We start from the raw sequence: 24,530 nt of genomic DNA on the forward strand, positions 1-24,530 counted from the left end.
AGCTGCACTCCTTTCCTAGAACCTTCTTTTATTTTTGGTTTTTCGAGACAGGGTTTCTCTGTGTAGCCCTCGCTGTCCTGGAACTCACTCTGTAGACCAGGCTAGCCTCGAACTCTTGAACTCAGAAATCTGCCTGCCTCTGCCTCCCAAGTGCTGGGATTAAAGGCGTGCGCCACCACTGCCCAGCTCCTATAACCTTCAAATGAACTCTCATGGCTTAGTTTCTCTATGCTCACAGTTGAAGATATAGTTAAATGTGGAAAGAGAAGGCAGCAAGGGCTTAAAGACAATCCTCAAATTACATCCACAATCAGGGAACAGAGAGGAATAAAGGAATGTGCTCAGATCCCTTTCTCCTTTTTATTTTGTTTCTGGACATAGCAGCCCATGGAATGGTGCCACTCCCTATAGGTGAGTCTTCCCATCTCAATTAACTTAATTGAGATCATGATGTGCCCTGTGGGGTTACCTTTCAGGGGGTTCTACATTCTGTAAAGTTGATAACACTAATCATCAGCAATACTGCCTTTGGACGGTGAGTCATGAGTTTTATTCCAATATGCTTGCATAAGCAGAAAGTGGCTGCAATTATTTTAAGTGATTAAGATTAAAATGAACTATTTCCAATTTCCAAGACTCATCCCTCTATTGTTTTAAAATATAAAGATATATTAATATTACTAATAGGCTCATTGCTCTGACAAAATGCATGACCAAGCGTCTTAAGGTGGGAGGAATTTATCTAGACAGATAAACAGTTCCAGGTGATACACTACACCTTGGCCAAGAATGACAGCAGAGTAAACAGTGCCTGGGCATGTAGTTTCTGTAGCTTGAAAACTGAAAGCAATGAATACTGATGCTCAGATGACATTCTCTTTTCATTTAGTCTAGGAAACCAACCTCTGGAGTAATACTGCCCACATTTAGGTTGGGTCTTCCCATCTTAATTTAGTTTAATCTAGATAATCTCTCAGATACATGTCCAGAGATTCAATTTTATTTTTACAAAAATGTATGTCATATTTAATTGAAATTTAACTAAGTACATAAAGGCAATATCTACTATGATTGATCCTGAGAGATGATCTGAAGCCAACATGGATAGAACTGGTGATGTATTTGAAATAGTGGACAAATGCTTTGGCAGGGAAGCAAATAACACATCACCATGTACTCTCTTTTTCAACAACAATGTTAATCTCATCATTGTCTTTGCACATTTCTTGTTATAGTTTAGGCTCTGCTACTTCAATACTTAAATATTGTATTAATTTAATTGGAAGCTTTTCTATACTGTTGGCTCAGACAATACTCAATGACTTGGACTTAATGTGTTTCCCAAGAAATCCCCTGAGAAGTATTTTCATTTACAAAATCTCCTACTTCTTCCATTTCTGGGAATTTTCTAATTCTGTTCATAATAAGTGGCATAAAATATCAAGTTTCTTAATAATATTAGCTTTTAAGCATCTGAACAGTTTATTAATATCTATTAACATTTTAGAAAGGTCAGAGAAGATCATATATGAAAAGAAATTCATGAGTTTGTATGTTGTATATGTTCTGCTTTTATGTTAAGTTTAAAATATCAGTGAAGTTGGAGGCAGCAAAAGTATTATCCAATGCAGCTAACTGACTATTCTGGGTTTCTAGCAAGTGTAAGATGTTTAACTGATACTGAGACAAATTTTCAATTTTCATCACTATGCTTATTTATCATTCACTAATTAATCATCTAATGTTTTATTCATCCACAAAATACCTTACATGTAGTTACAGAGATTTATAGAAATTGCTTTTAAAGAAGTAGGACAATGGGTTTCTGGAAGATCAAGTGGAGACACTTGGCTACCAGAATGGATCAACTGCTGAGTTACTTAGTGATTTTATATCTTCTTAAATGTTTCTTAGCCTAAAACGAGGGGGCGGTGTAGTCTAATTGATCTTTACATACTTTCATGTATGATATATCCACAGCTTGCAAAACAACTCGGAAGTATCTTTTCCTTAGAAGCCAGGTGGTTGTCGCCACTGCATGTGCTTGCCTAGAATCTAAGTCTGAATCTGCTGTGAAATACTGAAAAGAGAAAAGAGGCAGACAGCGCTGAGCTCTACTGTGATTTAGATCATGTTTCCAATGAAAAATGTGTTGGTAGGAAGGTCAAGAAACAGGAGGAGACTAAGGGTGAAGTGAGAAACTGAGATGCACACAGCTCAAAGACTTGCTTACTTCACCTTGAAAGGGAACATAAGGTCTTCTTTGAAACAGTAGTTCTCCATCAGTCACACCTTGTTGAATCCAGGACGCCATGCAACCCGGCACCCACCAGTCTGCAGCCTTCTGTGATGCCCCACGCAGAATCTTAACTTCCCACTCACAGATGGTCTCCCATCTTGCTTCAGTCTTCAGCAACACACTATGTGTCTAAGGTATGGCATTAGATGAAAGATTTTCAGAATATAGCTCTCCTTACAATTATCTGTCAAGTCTGTTAATATTCTGAGATGTAACCCCAATATCCCAACAGTCTGTTCTGTTGTTTTTGAAATGGTGTCCTAAGAATAAATGTTTGACATTCGGGGAAGACTCAGCCAGCCCTTGGACTGTACAACAAAACAAAACAAACCAAAAAAACCAATGACCAACCAACCAAACAACAACAACAACAACAACAACAACAAAAACAAAATCCTCTCTAATCAACATCCCATGTGTTCTTAGACCACACAAGAAGGCTCTGAGCTTGTCACCATATTTGTGACATCACTACTTTGAATTCTTTTCTTTAGCAGAAAGATGTTCCTGTTATTTTTAAACTATTCCATTTTTATGATGCAACACACATCCCACAGCTTTCAAAATCTGCTGTATATGTTGCCTTATATGTATGTCTATATAAAATTATACATATGTTTAAATAAGTCAATCCTTCTTGAACATTATATTAATAGTTTAGATACATAGCATGTTTCTATTTATATGAAAGTATCTATCTGTGTTCCCATATGCCATATACCATGCATGAGAAATTTAAACAATAATATGCTTTTATTTAACAAAATGTATTATATAGATATATATATAGATGCATAGAGACCTTTATCTATTTACTGCATACACAAGTGTATACATACATATATATATAATATTTAATAGGTTTTTACTTAATATGCAGTATCTTTCGCTTTCAGATTGGTAGGTTTATTATAAATACAAGAAAGAAAAAGCAATTATGGAAAGAAAAATGGAGCAAATACATGGCAACAATGAGCCAGGGACTTTAAAGATTTGTCTCATTGATCCAGTATATCATTGCATTAACTCTAACAAAGCTCTTCTGACAGCAGCAGAACGTAGGGATAATAGCACATCACAGCTTTCATAGAAGATGACCACATTATTATCAGTGGAGAGATAAACACGAAATTAATCTTCTCTGGGAGCTTACATACGGCTTTGCTTAAAATGTTCTCTTTTGTCTGATTTTTAAGATACGTGTGCCTATGTGTGAGATAGTATTCTAGGTGTTAAAAGCCCAGTGATAAAATGGACAAAAAGTCATTGCATATATAAAATCACACTATAGTTAGGAAATTAAGGTATAAAGGAAAGAGTAAATCAGACAAATGATTCCATTTGTTGAGGGTAGAAGTAAACCTGACAAAGTACTGATGGAGAAGAGAATGAAAACACTTCCAAGGGTCTAGAAGTTGTCCAGTTTGCTGAAGAATAAAGTGGTCAAAAGACAGGTGATGAGGAATTTGACAAGTTGAGAAAAACATTGGGTATTTTTGTTGTTTAGCGTTTTAATTTATATTTAAACCAGTAGTAAGTTTTGAAAGGACTAGTAAGTGGTCAAAGCAGTGACACATGTACAAGGCTGCTGACTACTGTGCTGGACTGAATCTCACCAACAGGTGAATGGATAAACACTGTCAGTCATATAGCTATCCAAATGGATTCTACTCAACAATAATATTGACCAACATGGATGAATCTTAAAATAATTATATTGATTAAAAGAAGCTATCTATGTGAGGATGCAGATTGTACGATTCCATTCAACTAAATCCAAAAAAGGAGGTAATGATTTCCATTCAAAGATTTAGAGGTAGTGTAGTATAAAGAATGGACTTTCGGTTTAGCCATTCATTCAATTCTGTTAAGCACTTATAATCTTCTAGGTATTCTACTGTTCTCAGCCAAGTGAAAAATGTCAATGGAATCACTAAACCTTGTTTAAAAAAAAAGAGAAAGAAAAAAAGAAATGATAGGTCCTGAAGCAAGTTGTAATTTGAGACTCAGGAGTTGAAAAAGAACAAGGCAAGTGGAATGAATGGGAGGATCACTTCAGAACAGAGATTACATACTCCATAGCTGTGAGAGTGAAGCACTGAGTTAAACGGATGAAGAAATGCCCAGAGAATCTGGATTCTGGGTTAGAGGGCTTGTTATGAGAGAAACTGAGTCAAGGTCATTGTTGGGAGAGTTAAATATTATTTTCACATTCATATTAAATCAGATCCAAGCGGAAGAAATTTGATCTACATTTTGATACATCTCTGAATTTTTTGTAAAACGACCACTTATGAGTAGAACCTGGACACAAAGAAGACACAATTTCATTTATTTGCACATGAGATAATGATAATAGCAAAAGCAATACTGCTAGCAACGGAAAGCTGTATGCATTTTAAATATATGCAACATATTTAAATATATTTGAAAGGACAGTTGGTTGCACTGCCATTGGGAAGAAAAGATATTCAGTGAGAAAATTCAGGATGATGGAATTTAGTATTTGTGGATGTGAAGACAACTTCATAGTTAAATGCATTTAGAATTACCTAGGTGACATATACTGTGTATGTCTGTGATGGTATTTCCATCCCATAGACTAGAGGTACCATACCATAGACTAGAATTTTGTAGTGAAGACAAAGGATAAAAGAGGAAGCCAATGTGACACTAGACATCATCTTTCTCTCTGCTTGCATACTCTTCCTGTCTGTAGATGCAATGTAACCAGCTTGTCTATGCTTTCTCCACTGACCTTCCCTAACCTTATGAACCTTAAAACAATAAACCCTTTCTTCCTCGAGTTGCTTTTGTCAAATATTTTGTCACAGTAAGAAGACAAATAACTAAGACAGCAGTCATGTGACCAACAAATTTATTACATTTCTCGACTGCTCAGATGTTCCCCTTAGCTTTCCTAGTTGTAGTAACGAGGTTCATTCACAGAATTTCAGTTCTCCTCATACAAGAACAGGGTTGCTTCTCACTTCTGCTTTCTACCTCTTTATTCATGTAATTTGTTTTGGTAAGTGGAAGAGGAGGTGATGTGTACTATGTCAAGGTACAAATTTTAATAGTTTATTCACTACTTTCCACACCTTTATAATTCTATTTCATTGGTCACATACTGAGATCAAAACTTTCTTTGCTCTGAATTCCAGAAGGTTCCTAATGCACTGTAGTTTTTATTCTACTACCTGAGATATGTTCTCTTCATGTTTGATACTCTATTCATCCTCATGATATTGATACTCTATTTATATACTTCCTCTATTCCATGACTGGAAAATGAATTCAACACAGATGTCTGTCAATTGATGATTACACAATGAAAATATGGTCTATATATACAATGGAATTTTCCTCATCTATATACAGAAGTAAAATTGTGAAACTTATAATTAAAGGAAAAAATTGGAAAATATATACTGAGTGAGACAATTCACGCACACAAAATAAATGCTGCATGTTCTTATTAAAACATGACTCCCAGTTAGGATCCTATAATTTTGTGTCCTTCACCTTGAGTTCCTTTGGAGGCCAGAAGTTTAGAAAGAGAATATTAAGAGGGGATGCCTTAAGGAGCTGATACTATTTTCTAGAATATTCTCATAGCTTCTAAACATCCTATTTCACAGATACTTGCTCATATGCAGTAGCTAGGAAATGGAACCAAGCAACAAATGGGTAGTAAAAATGTGGCACATATATACTATGGAATACTGTTCACCTCTAAAGAAAACAAAATCATGAACTTTGCTGGTAAATAAATGGAATGGGAACAATCATACTGAGTGAGGTCATCATATTTTCTCTACAGGGGACTCCTAGCTCCAAATCTTCAGATGAAAGTACATATCCTTGAGTACCTGCAGAAACTAAGGAAGTAAAAAGGAACCATTGCCACAATAGAGGGATGGGAAAGTGATAGAGATGGGAATAGAAGGTATAAGAGATTTGATCTGAAAAATAAGAATAATGGGGAGACTGTAATAAAGGAGAGGGGAGATGATAAATATAGAAGGAGAGAGGAGAGTAAAATAATAGTAAGGGTGTCTGCAAAGTCAATAAATTATATCATTAACTATGTAAAGCAAAATCATAATTCACAAAAATACATTTATAAATATACACATACAGTTTAAATGAAAATTTCTTATCTGAAATGACAATGCTGTCTTTAATAGCCAAAAGACATATAACAAAAATCCAACACCAGGCACAAGAATCCTTCTTCTGCATTGTTGGAATTATCCAAAAGACTCTGAAAACATTAAAGTTTATTGCTATTTTCCTTACCTTCCCTCATGCCAAATGAAAAGGCAAGTTCCTATTGTTGAAGACTTCATACACTTCAGAATCAGGGCTCAGAGACCCTGAGCAGAAACTAACCTGAAAGCTTCCTTTTTGAAGACAGGCTTTCGTTGTACTGCAAGGTGATTGCAAGTTTCCAAAGGAGAGAAACAAACAATGGTCCTCCCTACCTATGTCATCTAAGAACCACAACAATGCCCAGCATGGCATGGTGACATGCCAAGGGTACAATAGTAGCTCTCATACCTTGGTAATAACCAATAACTCTCCAATTGGACTTAACACCTGCTCAAAAAGAGGGAAGTCATGCCTGGTACTAGAAGCCTAGCCAACTACTCAGTGCTAGAGAAGTCATGAATCTTGAAGGAGCATCTACAACTGATACTTTATTAAAGTAACATGACCTTCAATTGTATTTTAAATTTTTTTATACTCACAAATAAGTGTGCTCTTCTGATCAAAGAAACTTCCCTTTGCAACAAACAGAGAACATTACAGACAATCATAAGCAATCAAAATGGAGAATATGAAGTCTAAATCCAATGGATACATCTACAAAACAGCCCCTGCACCAAAAGCTAAGCCATCAGAGCATAAGAAGGGACATAAATATTGTAAAAGCCAGAGGTTGGAGGAGTTTGGTGTGAGACTGTGTCTCATAGTAATGTCAGAAGCTACATCCATATAATCTTACCAATAATATGACTGTCTACACATCAAGAACAGCAACAATAGACAAACTAAAGTGGACAGAAGAAAATTCTATATGAAGAATGGTAGACAATTAAAAAATACTGAGAGTTAGAGAAATAACCTTCCCCAGGGAATTTATCGGTTATTATATAGGAATTACCTGTGCCTGGTTTGGGATAATTACTTAAGAGTTGGTCTGAAAAACCTAGACCCCAAACAACACATACTCTTACTGTTCCTTAGTTGCTCACCAGACCTAGACAATAAGACCCTATTTTTGAAGACATTGCACAATTTGTTTCCATGATATAAAGCAAGCAGAAACTGAGATGGAAACTTCCCCATTTCTGGCTAGCATTCATAGAACTGGGAGTTCCTATGCATGACACCAGAGAAGAAAAGTTATGAGTAGTCTTGCCTAATTGTCAACCTAATAAACTCCAATGCCAATTTGACAGGTAGAGGCAGAATGTGTCCACGTATATAATAGTGGCATGAAATTTATGGAGGCAATCAACCACTTGATAATTGAATTTGAGGCCCCATCTACAGAAGTAAATCTCTACCTAGTACAGTAAATCCACTCAAATACTAGTACAGAAAATCCATGGATGGGAGGATCATAGGCTGTGTGTGTGTGTGTGGGGGGTTAATTTTTTAAGCTAAATTCAAACAATGTCACACTACTTTCTAAACATATATGTTCAAACCAGTAGACAAATTAGCTATCTTAGCCTTAATCAGCAAAGTATTCCTTTTTAATGAGGAACAATGATCAAAGAGACTTATAGCTAAACAAAGTGTTGAGAATAAGTAACAGTTGAGTAGTTATACATAAAGAAGACATTTATAATATCTGCCCTGAGACTATAGAAACATTGTAATAGAAGGGTGGAAAGAACGTTAAGAACCAGACAATAGAGAAAAGGACTGGGCAATATCATCTTCTGGGCAATACATAGACACGGCCATCAGAAAGTCTCAATAACTACAGATGACTGCACACGTTATCAGCACAAGAAGGGGCCCATGAACAGTTAAGCAAAGAGAAAGAATTAACACAGGTATGCCTGGCTCACACAGCTGAATTATTTCCTATGGACAGATCTAGGTAAAGATGGAGTTATTGCCTTTAATTGTCACTGGTGACTCTACCAAACTATATCAGATACTCCCAATCTAGTAGCTACACAGATAGCCCTGGTTAACCTACATAGATCACATAACAACACAAAAAACCACGATTCTGGGAAAGAGAATAAAAAAGGGTGGGAATCAAAGAGTTGATAATTGGTAGAAAGAAGATAGGAGAACCTGAGGAGAGAATAATTTATAAATAATAATAAATTGTCAAAGAACTAACATTAAAACAGCCAGATGACCATGAATGGGGCAGGGCATTGAAAGGCTTCACTCTTCCTATGGAGCTATTGACAGTTAATTGATGCTGAAGGAGTGAGGATCATTTTCTTCAGCTACACAGCCACTGATTAGTTGTCCATGATCCCAGTAAATATCAGTGGGTCATAAAAAGAAGACATGAAGGTAGGCGGGAAAGTTGTTGGGAAGAAGGAGTTCAGTGGGAATGAGAAGGTATAAGAGAGGGTAATATGAGAAGGCCTAAGAGACGGTAATATGGGGTGAAATGATCAAAATGCATTATACACATCTGTAAAATTGTTAGCACATTTTAAAAGTACTAATGGACATACTGAAGAAACTATTCAATATACAAAGTTAGAGTTTGATCACAAGATACAAATTTGAAATTTCAATTACAACAATTATGAAGAAAATGAAGAAAGGGATAAAGAAAGAGGATTAAATCTATAAATTTGAAAATTCTAGTAGATTAACCACATGAGTGAACCAAATGACTGGTGCAAGATACATTATTTTATAAGTTAGGGAAACAATCAACCAACAAACTAACATCAGGACAATGGATGACTAGAAAGTAGAGGGAGGCTATTTTTAGAGGAGCAGTAAGAGGTGAAGTATGCTTAATATGCAACAAGAAAAGAACATTCCTTTGAATTTGGCAAAGTAGCAACTAATATAGGTGGTTTTAATATGTTTCAACAAACCATGACAGCCTGTTAATTGGGTAGAGAATTGGAGGATTTCTGGAGGAAGCACATGTAATGGAAAATTCTTTAAAATTCTACATGATAGGTCTGTGATATAGTCTCCTCAAGTTCAACAAATACACAGAATGTATCAGTAACATTAGCCAATAACATCTGTTTCTATGTATTTATCACTTTGCCCTTGTAGGTCATTTGGAACAATTTAATTTCTGGATAGGAATCAGAATGTATTTGCTATTTCCAAACCATACAAGTCTTTCTGGAGAAGACACTTGTGTACCATTGGCCACATAGGCATTTGCTTCTGTTGGAGCTGCTGGGAACTTCACTATGTGCCGAAATATAGCCATTTCCCTTAAATTCAGACTCCTGCAATTTTTTTTTGCCTCTTTTATTGACAAATAGAAAATTGTATAGAACCATATAAACTTGGGGAAGGTGGTTGGGAAATGGTATAAAGAGCAGTTGGACAGTAATTTCATCTCCTTGGTTTTCAACTACCAAAAGTAAACCAAACTTGTATGCATTCATATATTTATATCATTTATTTTTGTATAATACTGTTTTATATTTATTATGTAAGTTTTACTTTCATTATGAAACTGTTGAAAATAAACTGAGGACTAGTGATAAGTGTCCACTGAAGACTGTTAAAGTAAACACATCAGGAAGAATTTGGAGCATCATATACTTAATTTTTTGGATGAAATATCATTAAGAGGTAATCACAAAAAGTTTTTATTTGGAGCATCAATTCTATGAGGGTAATAACAGACATTAAATGACAATTCATTCAGTAACACAATAAAAAAGAAAATTGTAAAACAAACATACATTTATGAGATCTATACTAGTCCAAGCTAGATCAATCCCAGCATGTAGAGAGGAGGTAGGAACAGAATCCTCTTTGTAGCTAAAGAATTATTGGCAATAGATAGCTTCTTGGAGAAGGAGTATCATTTTAAGGGTTTAGACCCTGGCAAATTGACCTCCCTCCACACAAGCAAGAATACCTAGAGTAGCAATAATTTCCCTTGATGATTTAAAATTACAAATAGGGGGATACAACATTGGGATGCATCATGAAGGAGTCAGGGAGGGTGGAAAATATATTGTGTAACATTCTCTAAAAACTAAAATGAGAGAAACTGCTTTTAAAAAGTGCAATATTTGGGGGTTAGAGAAAGTGCTGTGTCTCAGTGGTTACAAAACACTTATTGATCTTCCAGAGGGCCCAACCTTTCACTTGTCTCACTGATAGCAGGTAGGGTTAGAGATAGGAGTGGCAAACAATTGCATGTAACTTCAGCTTCTGATTTGGCACCACCTTCTGGCCATTTTGGACACGAGTACACACACACACACAATATGCTCTCTATCATGCACACATTAATAAAAATAAATCCTCAAAGTAGCCTTATTTACAAAATCCCTTTGTAAGTAAGTCTGTTTCATGATTCTTTAGAACATGTGGGTATTATAATTCCTTGGAACACACTCTGGGGAAATTAAGGTATAAATCACATATTCTTATCATTTCATGTTTTAAATTGGTAGATTCTGAAAAATAAAGACCTTTAGTAATAAATTATTTACTGACTATTCAATTTTATCTCTAAATTTTTCTGGTGTATAGTGACAGGTTAGAGGAAAATAACCATCTTTAAAATGAGTATGTTCTTTTAAAGATAGGGTTCATGACTAGCACCAAGCCAAATTTATACCATCTGTTCTTGTACCTGGAACAGAATGCTGTGTGGTCAGTTCTCTTAAAGGGGAAATAAATATAATTTCAATAATTCTGACTTCTGAATAGGTAGACAAAATACACTGGGGATTTAGAATGAGCAGAGGTTTGTCCCAGCTGAAGTGTCCCTCATAATTTGTAAGATTGCAACCTGATTTGAAGTGGCTTGGCTGTGTACCCCAGGATGAAATTCTCATTTCTCCACCAACCTCTACGATAAACAAATATGCTTTATGTGCTTTTTTTAGTTTGTATAGAATCTGTATGGAACATGGCCTTGGGCCACTTGAAAATGCATCTGTAAATGTTTATTCTGGATAATGGTTCCCAGGATATTGTACCCAGTCTTCTTCAGCCATAGACAATGTCCTTAGTGAATGATGTGTCAGCAATATTTGACATCTCTTTGCAGAAATTGATTTAACCCATGGCTATAATTATTTTTAAATACTGGAAAGAACTGTCTACAAAAATTAATGTACTCATGCTGCTGAGAGCTTCATGAAGAGAGCCACAGTGAATTCAAGGTAGATTGCTGTCCAGGGAAGAGTAGCCACACATCTAGCCACGGTTCCACCCAGAGCTTTTTCTTGTAATTAACATTATAGTTTCCATCTAAGCTGATAGATTTAACAATGTGTTAACTTCTGTCTTCTCATAGAATTTAAAGCTTTCCTTCACAGGAGTCTCTAAACTTCTTTACAAAATGATTTTAGAGCCTTTGTGATTTCTAGTACCATTGAAAATTATATTTTCTTTTAATTTTCAGGTGAATACTGCTACAGAATGAATAATTACTACAATCAATTTATTTATGTAACAATAATTGACATGAGTTTATGTAACATTTATGTAACAATAATTGACATGAGTTGCATCCTTTATCACCTTTTACTTGTTTCTGCTCAGTGTCATTCAGTATTTGAATATTGTTGTGTAACTATTACCAACAACCATCCTTTAGAACTCCTTCCCCCTAGGAAACTTGTAATTATATACCAAAGAAGTAGTTCCTTTCCACCCACTCTGGCCTGTCTCTGACAACCACCATCTCGCTTTTTATTTCTGTCAGTTTGATATGTCTAAGTGTGTCCTATGAGCAGACTCATTCATGTTTTTTATTATGACTGCTCACTTATTTTACTTAGCATAATGTTTTCATGTTTAATAATACTGAAACCTGCCAGAATTTCCACTGTGCTGAAGGCTGATTAATATGCCACAGTGTGTATATTGCACTTATATATTCATCACTCAGGTATTTCAACTGCTTCTATCATTTGACTGTTACAATTAGTCCTGCTGTGTCCCTGGACAAACTCTGTTCACGTCTCTGATTTTGATTCTTTTGGATGACTATTCAGAGAACCTGCTAAATTATTTAGTAATTATATTTTGTGTTTTTCATAGTGATGTTTATTCTTTATGTTTGCACTAGCAGTAAACAATGGCTCCCAATTTTCCACTTATTTTTGCCAGTATCTGTTTAGTTAACTTCCTTCTTTCCATTTTCTCCTTCTTTTCTCACCATCTATTCCTCATTTCATTCCTCCTGTTTATATTCTTTTTTTTTGTCCCATCAATTTGTGTTGTGGTTCAAGCTTACTTTGAACTGAAGCTCTGCTTTACTGGTGCTCATTCACAGTCATGTAACATTGTGACTGTCTTCTTTTCCTTTCCCAATCTCTTATTCCATTTTCTCTTTTCTTCCCAACATCTTCCATTTTCATAGTTAATATCATTATTTAAAGATCATCATTATTATAGAAAAATCAATTTTCAGTTTTTAACATATTTATTTATTTATTTATTTATTTTTATTTATTGTGTACACAAAGGGGTACATGCACACCATATTATCTGTGAGGAGATCAGTGGACAACTATGGGAGTTAGTTCTCTCATTCCACCATGTGGTTCTTCAGGATTGAATTTAGTTTCTCAGACTTGATGAAAAATGCCATTACCCACTGAGCCATCTAGGAGAAAGGTAGTTTTATATATCAAGAGGTACATTCTGTTCCTAACAAGATATAGCTGTCTCTGTTCCTCTTGTCAATCTCTTTTCCCCACGTACTCCTCATACGCTTCCCTCTCCTGATTTATTCTCATTTGATCTCTGACTATTAGTAGGCTGCCTATACTTTAGTGGATAGCCCCATGCTTATATGCGCAGCATTGAGTAGACTTAGTGGGTTATTAAAAGAAGAGGTCATGATATGGGCAGGTTGATGTGTTGAGGAGATTAGGGGTAGAATTGGGAAATGAGGAGTGGATAGGATCACATTTCATTATACACAAGTAGTCAAAGAATTTTATTAAAAGTAATAAAGACGTTGTTAGGAACTACATGTTCTTCACTCTATGACTTTCATGTTCAATGTTAATATTATGAATGTTAAAAACAAAACAGAAGAGTCCCGTGGTGAGGTGGAACTCTTAAGCAGGTGGAAGATTATGGCTGACATGCAAAATCTTGTAGAAAGATTGGAGAGGACAGTGGACCAACTAGAGGCTGTGTCACATACCTCTGACATGCACTGAAGATATGGAGACTGTCCTTCAAAAGGAGCAGTTCCATATATGCAAGCAATTGATTCACTGCTTGCCAAGCCCATGGTTGCGTACTTGAAGATGAGTAACGAGATTGGGGGAGACATGCAGAAACATGCGGAGATGATCCATACAGGCCTGAAGTTGGAGCGAGTTCTTCTGGTTACAGCTTCTCAGTGCCAGTAGGCAGCTAGTAATAAACTTTCTGATTTGTTGGTACCTATCTCAGAGTAGGACCAAGAAGTTAAACCTTCTGGGAGAAGAAGAGAGGCAGCAAGTTTTTCAATCATCTGTCAGCTTTCAGTGAAAGCTTCCAGGCCCTGGACTGGGTGGCTCTCATTGTGAAACCTGGCCCCATTGTGAAAGAGATGAATGGTGTGGCTGTGTTTTAAATAAATCAAATCCTCAAGTAGTACAGAGATGTGGATAAGAAGTATGTGGATTGGGTCAGAACTTACTTGAGTATATTGACGGGACTGCAGGCTTATATTAAGTAGTTCCATACCACTGGCCTGGCCTGGAGCAAGATGGCACCAATGGCAAAAGAACTGAGTGGATTTGCCATATGGACCTTCTGTTGAGATCAGGCCCACCTCCTCCCTCACTGGGCTTGATTCCTCCCCCAGTCCCTACCAGTTCTGGCTCTCAGGACTCCACTTTGAGTTTAGTACTATTTGCAAAAACTTAGGGGAGAACATCGTACACACCCTAAAACATGTATCTGATGAAATGAAAACTTACAAGAACCCTGCCCTGAAAGCTCAGAATGGTCCAGTTCAGAGTGGTCCCAAACTATTCTCTGCACCTAAACTCCAAACTAGCCCCTACTCCAAACCAGCCACAAAGAAAGAGCTAGCTCTTCTGGAAGGCAAGAAATGGAGAATGGAAAATCAGGAGAACATTTCTATCCTGGTGATTGATGACACTGAGCTGAAGCAGGTGGCTTATATATAAAAATATGTCAACATGACATTGCAAATCAAGGGCAAAGTTAACTCTATTACAGTAGATAACAGTAGGAATCTTGGCCTGGTGTTTGATGATGTGGTGGGCATTGTGGAGATAATCAATAGTAGGGATGTCAAAGTTCAGGTGATGGGGAAAGTGCCAACCAATTCCATTAACAAAACAGATGGCTGCCATGCTTACCTGAACAAGAACTCCCTGGACTGTGAGAGAGTCAGTGCCAAATCTTCTGAGATGAAGATCTTCATTCCTACAGAAGGCAGCCCAGTCACTAAGCAGTTGAAGACCCTGTGGAACGGGCAAAAGTTGGTCACCACAGTGACAGAAATCACTGGATAAGTGAATGTGTGGGTCCTGTGTTCTCTCCCTTCACACCATGGCATACATCTGTATGGAGACAATTCTTTTCTAGATTTCTTCTACTTTTCTGCTCTTAAACTGCTTCTCTACACTGAGAAGCCACATTCTTGCCTTCACTGAGTATACCGCAGGCTGAGGCGGGTAGGCCAGGAAGGAGCAGCTGCACAGCAGTTTGAGCTTATGGAGCTGCAGGCCCAGACCGATGCACTGAAACTTTCATTTTGGGGTTCATTTTACCAACCAACAGTACTTGGGGTTCAAAACATACTGGAAACAAACATCAGAATGCATGCTAATCTTCTAACAGTGAACATTAGGGTAGCAGGAGCTGGTGATTCCATTAGGTTCTAACCAACCTAGTTTTTCATTGTTGATAAGCAAGGTCAGGGTTCCATGGGACCAAAAACTAAGGATTGCCACCCAGCATTCCAAGCAGACTTGTTTCTTAAAAGCATCTTTCATTCCGCAATCCATCCCGGGTCAGCATCAACCACAACATAGCAGTAGAGTAGCAATACCCTTATTTGATTGGGGAAAAAAGTCTTACATTCTCCCCCCCTCCCCATGGGTGACTGCCCTGATTCCCATAGGGAACAACTGGAAAAGGGGGAAAAAAGCAACAAACCATTCTAAGGAATCTAGTATTTCTCTTCCCTGCTAGATAACTGTCATCACCTCCACTCATCCTCCTGCTTGTCATACTCAGCAGCTTAGGAACTTCTTGCAGAAACCTGAATAGGATTAAGACCTCCACTTCAGGCTGTTCAGGTCTTGACTTACATCAGAATCTTGCACAGCATTACTACTGCAAATCCCAGTTCTCTCTCTAGGACACATTGACCAAATTATGCAACTATTATTTTTTTTTTTTTGGCAAGAGAAAAAGAAGAGAGATTGTCCTGTGACTTCTGCCCATTACCCGAGGCCTGTGGAAATAACCTTTATGTACTTAAAGTTTTTGTCACAGTCTGCAACCTTGCTGTTCTCAGTATAAAAATGTATGCTTTAATTAGGCTAACTGATCAATGTTCAAACCTCATTTTTGTCAGCAGAATGCGATTTTTACAGTTTTTCATCTCATCTTTCTTGCCTTAATTTATGGCCTCCCCACTATTATGTTAGCTCTGACTTCCAGTTTTGTGTCCCAGATTTGCTTTGTTCTTGCCGTGTTCCTAGACTCTAAGAAACTTGATCAAATATTCTCTTATAGGTATATTGCTATTTGCAGAGATTTTTGGACTATTCTACTTTTAACCCTTTACTTTCTCATTTTAACTTAATTTTATTGAATCAGTGCTTAATGAGCAGTAAAAGCAGAAGTTAAGTCTGTGTGATTTAAACAGCTGAGAATTGAGATTCAGTGGAGACAACCTTGGAAGCTGTGTGGTATAAATGGCTATGTGAGCATTCTGAATATTGATGGAGAGTGATGAGATACCGACACTTGATCCTCATCCTTCATTATCCTTCTTGTGAGATCTGCATCTACCTTGGATTAGGATGAAACATCTGAGAAGGGAAACAATTGCTGAGTTTTGTTCCTGTGGGTGAGTATTTATTCCTTTGTGGAAGTCGTACTTTAGTAGCTGAAACTGTAATGGAACATGCCAGGTACTGGGGAAGACAAAGACATAAAGTTAGTACTAACTATAGGATACCCAGATATTACAGTAATGGTGTTTTCATACATGGATGCTGAAGACTTGACTACCACATTTTAATATTAGTTGTCTTGGAAGAGAAGTGGGAGATGTGTAGACTGGTATTGGGAACTGATTCTAATGCATTGTCTTTATCCATCCCCGAATCGGGAATCTGCATGTCCAAATGCTGAAGGTCCCTGCCACCAGTTGGTTTTTGATTGATCAGTAAAGAGCCAGTCACCAATGACTGGGCACAGAGAAAGAGGAGGGGCTTATAAGTTCCTGGAAGAAGAAACACTAGGAGGAGAAAGGGAAGATTTCCTGCAAAAGAAGGGGTAGGAATAGGAGGAAGTAACTGCTGAAATGTAGGTACAAGAAGGGAGCACCCTCATAGAAACAGGGGGAGGGAGATGGGATAGGGGGTTTCTAGGGGAAAATGGAAAAGAGGACAACATTTGAAGTGTAAATAAATAAAACATCCAAATTAAAAAAAGAAAGAAAGAAAGCTACTCCACCCAACCCTCAAGGGCTGCCCAGAAGTGTCTTGGGCAGCAAAGATAAGAGGGCTGCCCAGAAGGAGCCAGGGTATCAAGATAAAATATAGATTTAATAGGTGTTAAGTCAGGAATGCTATAGAGGAGAATGAGCTGGCTGCAGGGAGGCTTAGAAGTGCTCAACCATTGAGCTAGTCAAGGGATAACAAAATTAGCTGCTCTGTGTGTGAGTGTGTGTGTGTTTCATTCTCCAATCCAGAGAGCTCTTGGGCAGGTGCACTGCACTCTACTGGCCTGAAGGCAAAGCAGTTTGACTAAATCACCACTACAGATGGGGCCTAAGGCTAAGTCATGAAGACTCAGCTACCCTGATATCTGAATAAAACCTTGAGCACATCCATAATCATCAGAACTATTGTACTTCAGTGCTGTGTAGTACTGGCAGCTCAAGGTTCTGGGAACTAGTTAACCCTGCCTGATGTTTAGAAGACTGTCTCTAATCACAAAGCCCTGGAACTGTAATGTCAATAAAAGGAGTCAGTTACAGGATTGCATTTGGAACATAAGCAACAGGAGAGAGATCAGCGTAGTCCTGATGTTTCTAGAGAGGTCATGGACACAAAGAATGAAAAAGACTCCTGCCTTAACTACCAGACCCCACTTCCAGAGGCTCAAAACCCTACCAGGACAGAAGAGAAAACACAACACTCCTATCAGAAGTGGTGGGAATGGGAGTGGACCTTCACATGTCTTGATGTTACACGTAAGATCTTGTGCTCCAACTTTCAAACAAAAATTATTTTTGTTCTTGAATTCAACTTAGCAAAATTCTTTGAGTTAAACTTTATTAATGTTTTCTGTAGTGATGTGAATATGGATCTAATGACTGAGATAGATTCATCTCAGAATGCTACAGAAGTTATATAAAGCCCTGATACCTATTAAAACCATTTACCATTAGAAATTAAGGTATGAAAATGACTGTGTTCGTAAAAAATTGGATACTGTCGTTCTGGGGCTTACATATTTTTTTTTCCAGGAGAAAATATGTACTCTCAAATGCCCTACAAAACTTTACAAACTCACCAATTACTACCCTGTACCAATCTTTGACAAGTTTGTAACTGAGAAAGACTCGAAAGAAATGTACATTTGATAGTGCAATGGTGGGTGAATAGGGCTTTAGTCTAGTTGTTTTTACTTCCTCTTCTCTCAATAAGATAGCTTCAGCTGACTATCACAACTGACTCATTATCTTCATCTCAATCAAGAGAGTATGAAAGGATTCATTATATTACTTACATGCAGATAATTTATCAAGCAAAATCAGTATCATCCTTAGTACCGAGTAAACACTGTAATTTCCCACCATCTGCCTCAGCACCTTGCGATTTATTTTTATTTAACAAAGTCATCTGTTTATGTGAGGCCCTCAATACATGTATTTTAAAATGGAGTCTGTCATTCCTACTTAAATATGATGCAAGCATGTTTGCATATATTCTCAATTGAAGGTAAAAATCAACATACTTGAATCTCAATGTTTCGCTTACATAAGAATTGTAGTTTGCTAAATCCTTCAGTTTTATGATCCTTTAATGCTTTTTAAAAAAAAGGCAAAGGGAAAGATATGGATGGGAATATTGAGATGCTAACTCTGCAATTTAGGTCTGAGTTTTGAAAACAATTTCAGAACATGGCAGATTGTCTGAAGCTTGCCAGTGAGCTAATTAGAGGTGTAGATAACACAAGCTAAGAAACTGTTCTCTACTCATGTGCTCTCTCAACATCTTGCTCTTCCTAACCCTACAACCGTAGTACCTATGTTTGATATTGAGGTCCTGCTCGACTTTCCTACAACTGAAATTCTTTCAGTGTTTCCCTTGTTCTGACTCTGTGACTCAATTTCTATTCTCTCAACTGTACATCAGCTTTCCACCATGACCATAGATGTCTACAGTTTACAGGAAAATGGGCTTACCTTAGCAGCTTTTATATATATATACTTTTCTTGATGAAACTTGCCCTCCTACATTATTTATCTATTCTCCAATATGATATTCATTTACTTCTAAAATTTAGCTGTGTGAGATGTAAATTGGTAGGAAAAAATGAACAAAGAAACCAACAGGTGAACAAACAAACTGCCCAGTCAAATGCCTGTTAAAACTATAAGAACTGTTTTTTAGAGCATAGTTCTCAACCTTCCTAATGCTGCAACCCTTTAATACAGTTCCTCATGTTATGATGAGTCCAAACCATAGTGTTATTTCATTGCTACTTCATAACTGTAATTTACAACTGTTATGAATTATAATGTAAATATCTGATAGTCAAGATATCTGATATGTAATCCCTGTGAAAGGGCTGGTTTATCACTAAGAGGTCATGACACAGAAGTCAAGAACCCTTGCTTTAGAGCCAAGTCAACAAACCTGAAATAAAAGTTATTGTAGCCCTCAGCATTGTTTTTAGAGGGATCTATATTTCTTCATGTGCTTTTAGTCCTTAAAAGCACACAACTGGTATCCAGCTTGAATCTTTCCAACAAGAAGGGTCATTTGACATTTGGCAACTCCTGATGGAATATTTGAATGCATAACGTGAGGTAAGGGAAATTTCCAACCTTCTTGTTCCTCCAGAAGAGATTGTGTTTTTCAGTCTCATGGTTCCATTACTGTAGGATTAAATAGTCAGCTACATTTTCCTTCCCCTTCATCAACTCCTTTTGCCATTATGATTTACAATTCTAATGCATAAAGCTGAAAGCAAGCAGAAATGGAACGTTTTATTTGAAATGTATTATAAATATAAGATGGAAGAGAAACTGGTGTTTCACAAAGAGGAAAAAGAGCTCGAATAACTGAGATGAGCAATTTAAACTCAGAACTGATGTTTTTAATTCTCTCATATTACCAGAGTTTTGGAAGTGGAAAAAATGTGGCATGTGAAGCAAGCTTGAAAAAAAAACTGTAAAATAGAGGGGTAAAGAGGAGAACATAGGTTTTCAGGTTCCAAAGGTCTAGTTTGGAATCTGTGATTCACTCCGCTGAACTATGGATTGATACTAGCTATTTAACTTTTGTCTACTCTTTTATTCTCCTATGAATTTGGGGATTTAATAATGCACAGGTTGTTTAAAATTCTTAAGTGGAAAATGACAATTCTTTAGGACAATTTTTGAGATCTAGAATGTTAACAACTAATTCTGCCTGCTTGTTTGGTTTTTGCTAAGTGACACATTACAACGGCAACTTCTTACTTTCCATTTATCTGGTGCCTGATGCAGAGGCTGTAAAATTTCATATATATATATATGAAATACATATATACATACATACATACATACATATATGCATATATACATATATGGTGAGACAGCTCAGTAAGCAAAGGCATCAGACTTGAGTCTTACCCTGAGACCGACATAGTAGTGGGAGAGGGCTGACTTCCTCAAGTTATTCTGTTACCTAAACATGTGTGCCCTGGCATATGTGTACCTTAACACAAGGCACATAAAAATAAATAGGTAAAATATTAATAAATAATACCTATAGCAAAGATAAAAGTAAGAAGCATAGCTGAAAAGAAACCCATGGCAAGCTAAATAAAGGAAACATTTAAAAAACTAATGGAGTGATTTTTGAAAATTAGCCTTGACTTTAACTTTCTTGATGGTGATGATGGCCACATAGATGAAATCGACTTCTGCAGCAGTTCCCTTGTGTGATGCCTATTCTTGCTTTTCAACTTGACTGCATTTAAGAATTAACTAAAATCCAAAACTGAAGGGCACACTTGCAAGATTTTTGTTAATTTGAACTAGAGACAACTATTTCTAATCCAGACCTTTGAGGCAAGAAGACACACTTTTAATCCAGGTATTCTGAGCTATGAAAAACTTGTCCCTTAATCCAGATCTTGAGTCAGGAGGACACACTTTTGATCTGGGCCACACATTCAACTTGAAACTTATAGAAGGACATGGGAGAAGGACACTTTTGCTCTTTGCCTGCTTGTTCTCATCTCACTAGCAAGTTCATTCCTTCATTGGTATTAGAGCCTATTTCTTTAGGATTCCAGCATATACTGAAGATCAGCTGACACACTGAGCCTCATGGACTCAGCAACATTTGGATTCTTGGACTCTCTGTTCATAGCCAGCAATTGTTGGATTAGTTTGATCACAGACTGTAAATTATTCTAATAAGTCATATATGTATACATACATACATACATACATATATTTGTGTGTATGTGTATGCATAATATATTCCCATATATATGTTCCATACATGTGTCTGTTCAGTTACTCTAGAGAATCCTGACTAATATACTTTGTTTCTAAAAAAAAAAAAAGAATCTATAGAAAACCAAGTTTATTCTTGTTGCCGCATTTTGTCCTATATTTGAACAGCTATGCTATGGCATAATCTGAATGGTTCCAAGCTAGAGTGTTTTCCAGCTGAATTACTCAACCTCTACCAGTAGTGAGATTATATCAAAGCTTGGAACTTAGTATTATAAATACCACCCTTATCTCCCATCTCCATGACTACTCACGGTGGTGGGGCTAGTAGAGTGTGGGGAGAGTGATACATAGGAAGTGGTAACTCATGCTTGTTTTTATATATAAATGAGCCCAAGTTTAGAGACAAATTTTTTGCTCATCTTTTGTAGATATATTTTCATTCTTCAAAAATCTTCAGCATATTACATTGTGATGATCCCGTAGTTCATTTTCTTATCATTTCCCTTATATAGGGTTTACAGTATATATATGTATGTATATATATATGTATATGTGTGTGTGAATGTGTGTACATGTGTGCATGCATGTGCACATGCATGCCTGTGCACATGTTTTTATGCATGTGTGCATATGTGTGTTTTTGTGGCTGCATGTGTATTGTGTGAGAGAGAATGAGAGAATGAAAGATAAAGAGGAAGGATGTTCACAGTCAGTAGTAATAATTTTCAGAGGTGAGTGTCAGTGCTTTTTCTTATTTATAAAAGATGTGACAGTAGTATATATTGAGGACCTGAAAAGAAGGCTCAGTGGTTAATAGCACATGTTGCTCTTGCAGGTGGCACCGAATCATCTTTTACTGCAGTTCTGTGCAATCCAATACCCTCTTTCTGCTTCAGAAGGCACTAGACATGCATGTAGTACACTCATATACATGCAGGTAAAACATTCATGCACATAGAATACAATAAATAATCTCTTAATAAAAAAGATATACTGGTTTTTGATACTAACTGTTTCCCACTGTCCCATGTAGTGAGTACTGGTTCTCTGTTGATGATGCTATTTGGGGGACATTCTGGAAAACTGTCTAAGATGTTGCAGGAAGTAGATTACTGAATACATGTTTAAAATGAGTACATTTTGTCCCCAGTATCCTCTTTGCTCTGTTTTTTGTTCCCCATGAAGTGAACAGCAGTCTTATTCACATTCATAAAGTCAAATAATTTTGACCTAGATATATTTGTTCAAAGATCTGTGGCATTGTTTGAAATGAATATATTCAAAAGCACCATGGTATGTGGCATAGGCCTTCAGACTTGAATACCTGAAACCACAGAGATCCCGATTTTGTTACTGACGATTATACTGAACAACTTCCTTATTTATAGTGACATTTTCATTCCAGGCCTCTGCTCAGGAGTGAACTTGAAGAAAGTTCTCAGATACAAACTATTTTTCATTGCACTCCAATAGCTCAATATTTATCCAGTTTGTTTCCTGTCTTCGTTCTCTCAATCACCGTGGGATGAGAATTCAACTTTAGAGTAAGATGAGATGAAGATACCATTGTGGCTTCTTAGACTGAGGCACAGCAGTTAGGAGATTGTTTGCTTTACCCTCTTCCTTCCCCACTGGTGAGTGTCATCTCCATTTTACTCAAGTATGGCTGGGCAACTCTCTAACTAAATTGTTTTATTAATGCAGGATTTAAGATAGAGAGTAATAAGCAATTGGACATAATTTTACTGTGGTAGCTTTATCTAATGAGTCACAATTGTGTGTTGTTCCAAGGGCACCTCAGAGTAATTATTCTCTATGCTGAGTATTTATTATTAGAGTTACTAACTGTGTTACGCAGACATAAGATCACTTTTCCCATAACCCTTCTTTTCTTTAATCTGGAGACTTTCTTTTTTATCTTTCTTTTTCAAAGATAAATTCCCTTTCTCTTTTGTTTGAAATGCCAAACCATGAACATGACTGTGACACTCTTCAACTGTTTGCAGTGTCTAAAATCAACAAGATATGTCTTATATATGCAGATTAAATTACTTGTACCTGTATCTTTCAGAGAAAAGACAGTAGTACTCTCCTAATTTTCATTGCAACTAATTCCACTGCATTTAAAGTACTTAGAAAAGGGCTCTCCAGTTAACTCAGTGATATAATGGCCCAGTCTAGAGAAAAAAACATTGCGGTACAGACCTGATAATTTAGATTTGAGTTTCAACACTGTCCAGAAGAAGGCATGATTGTTGTCTGTTTCAAGAATAATATAATAGCCAGGAAGTGATGACACACGCCTTTAATCCCAGCGCTTGGGAGGCAGAGGCAGGCAGATTTCTGAGTTCAAGACCAGCCTGGTCTACAGAGTGAGTTCCAGGACAGCCAGGGCTACACAGAGAAACCCTGTCTCAAAAAAAAAAAAAAAAAAAAAGAAGAAGAAGAAGAAGAAAAGAAAAGAAAAAGAAAAAGAAAAAGAAAGAATAAAATAATAAAGTAACTTCAAGGTTTGATTGATGGTCTATTATGAGAAAACATAATACTTACAAAAGCACTTTGCAGATTTTAGTGTTGTGAAAATATGTCTTTCTGGTCCATTTCCGGGGACTTCTTGATATGGTCAATGAAAAGAACAGAATTAGTTTCAAAGGGAATTTTCTGATTTTATTTGTCTTCCTGAAATACACTGTATGTAACAGTGCTTTCTAGGTTTAAAATGGTTGTTCCCTGTATAGAAAATAATGGAAATTTAAAAACTGGAAAGTCCATGTATATATAAGTTCATTTGTGCTTTTCTCAGGTCCCTGTTTCTCCATGGTTCTGGTAAAGGGCTATGAATTTTTTGTGTCATATCTTATTGTAAAGAAGCAACAATTACCTTTCTTGAAACACTTAGAAAATGTGGTATCTTCACTTTGTTTTTGGATGAAGAGGAGGCAGAAAAGTCTTCAGGGACTTAGATTGGTGGTCGAAGGAACCACATCGATCCTTCCTTTCCCACAAGGCTCCTCAGTTTATCAGCTCTCTACACTGAGAGAGATCATTCTTTAAAAAGTGTTCAAAAATTGATTCCAAAATGAGTGTGATCAAAAAATATTCTCCTTTCCTGTGGTT

General features: G+C 36.7%; 2 pseudogenes; one reads left to right on the top strand and one right to left on the bottom strand.

Moving 5' to 3' along the window:
- The window catches only part of LOC114639285, a 68,158-nt pseudogene extending 58,409 nt beyond the window's left edge, over positions 1 to 9,749 (bottom strand).
- A 3,853-nt stretch (positions 9,750 to 13,602) lies between these two features.
- Positions 13,603 to 15,003, top strand: LOC114639294 (annotated as a pseudogene).
- Positions 15,004 to 24,530: the final 9,527 nt, after the last annotated feature.

This window comes from Grammomys surdaster, unplaced genomic scaffold, assembly GCF_004785775.1.
Source record: "Grammomys surdaster isolate TR1022 unplaced genomic scaffold, NIH_TR_1.0 125692, whole genome shotgun sequence".
NCBI classification, from domain to species: Eukaryota; Metazoa; Chordata; class Mammalia; order Rodentia; family Muridae; genus Grammomys; species Grammomys surdaster.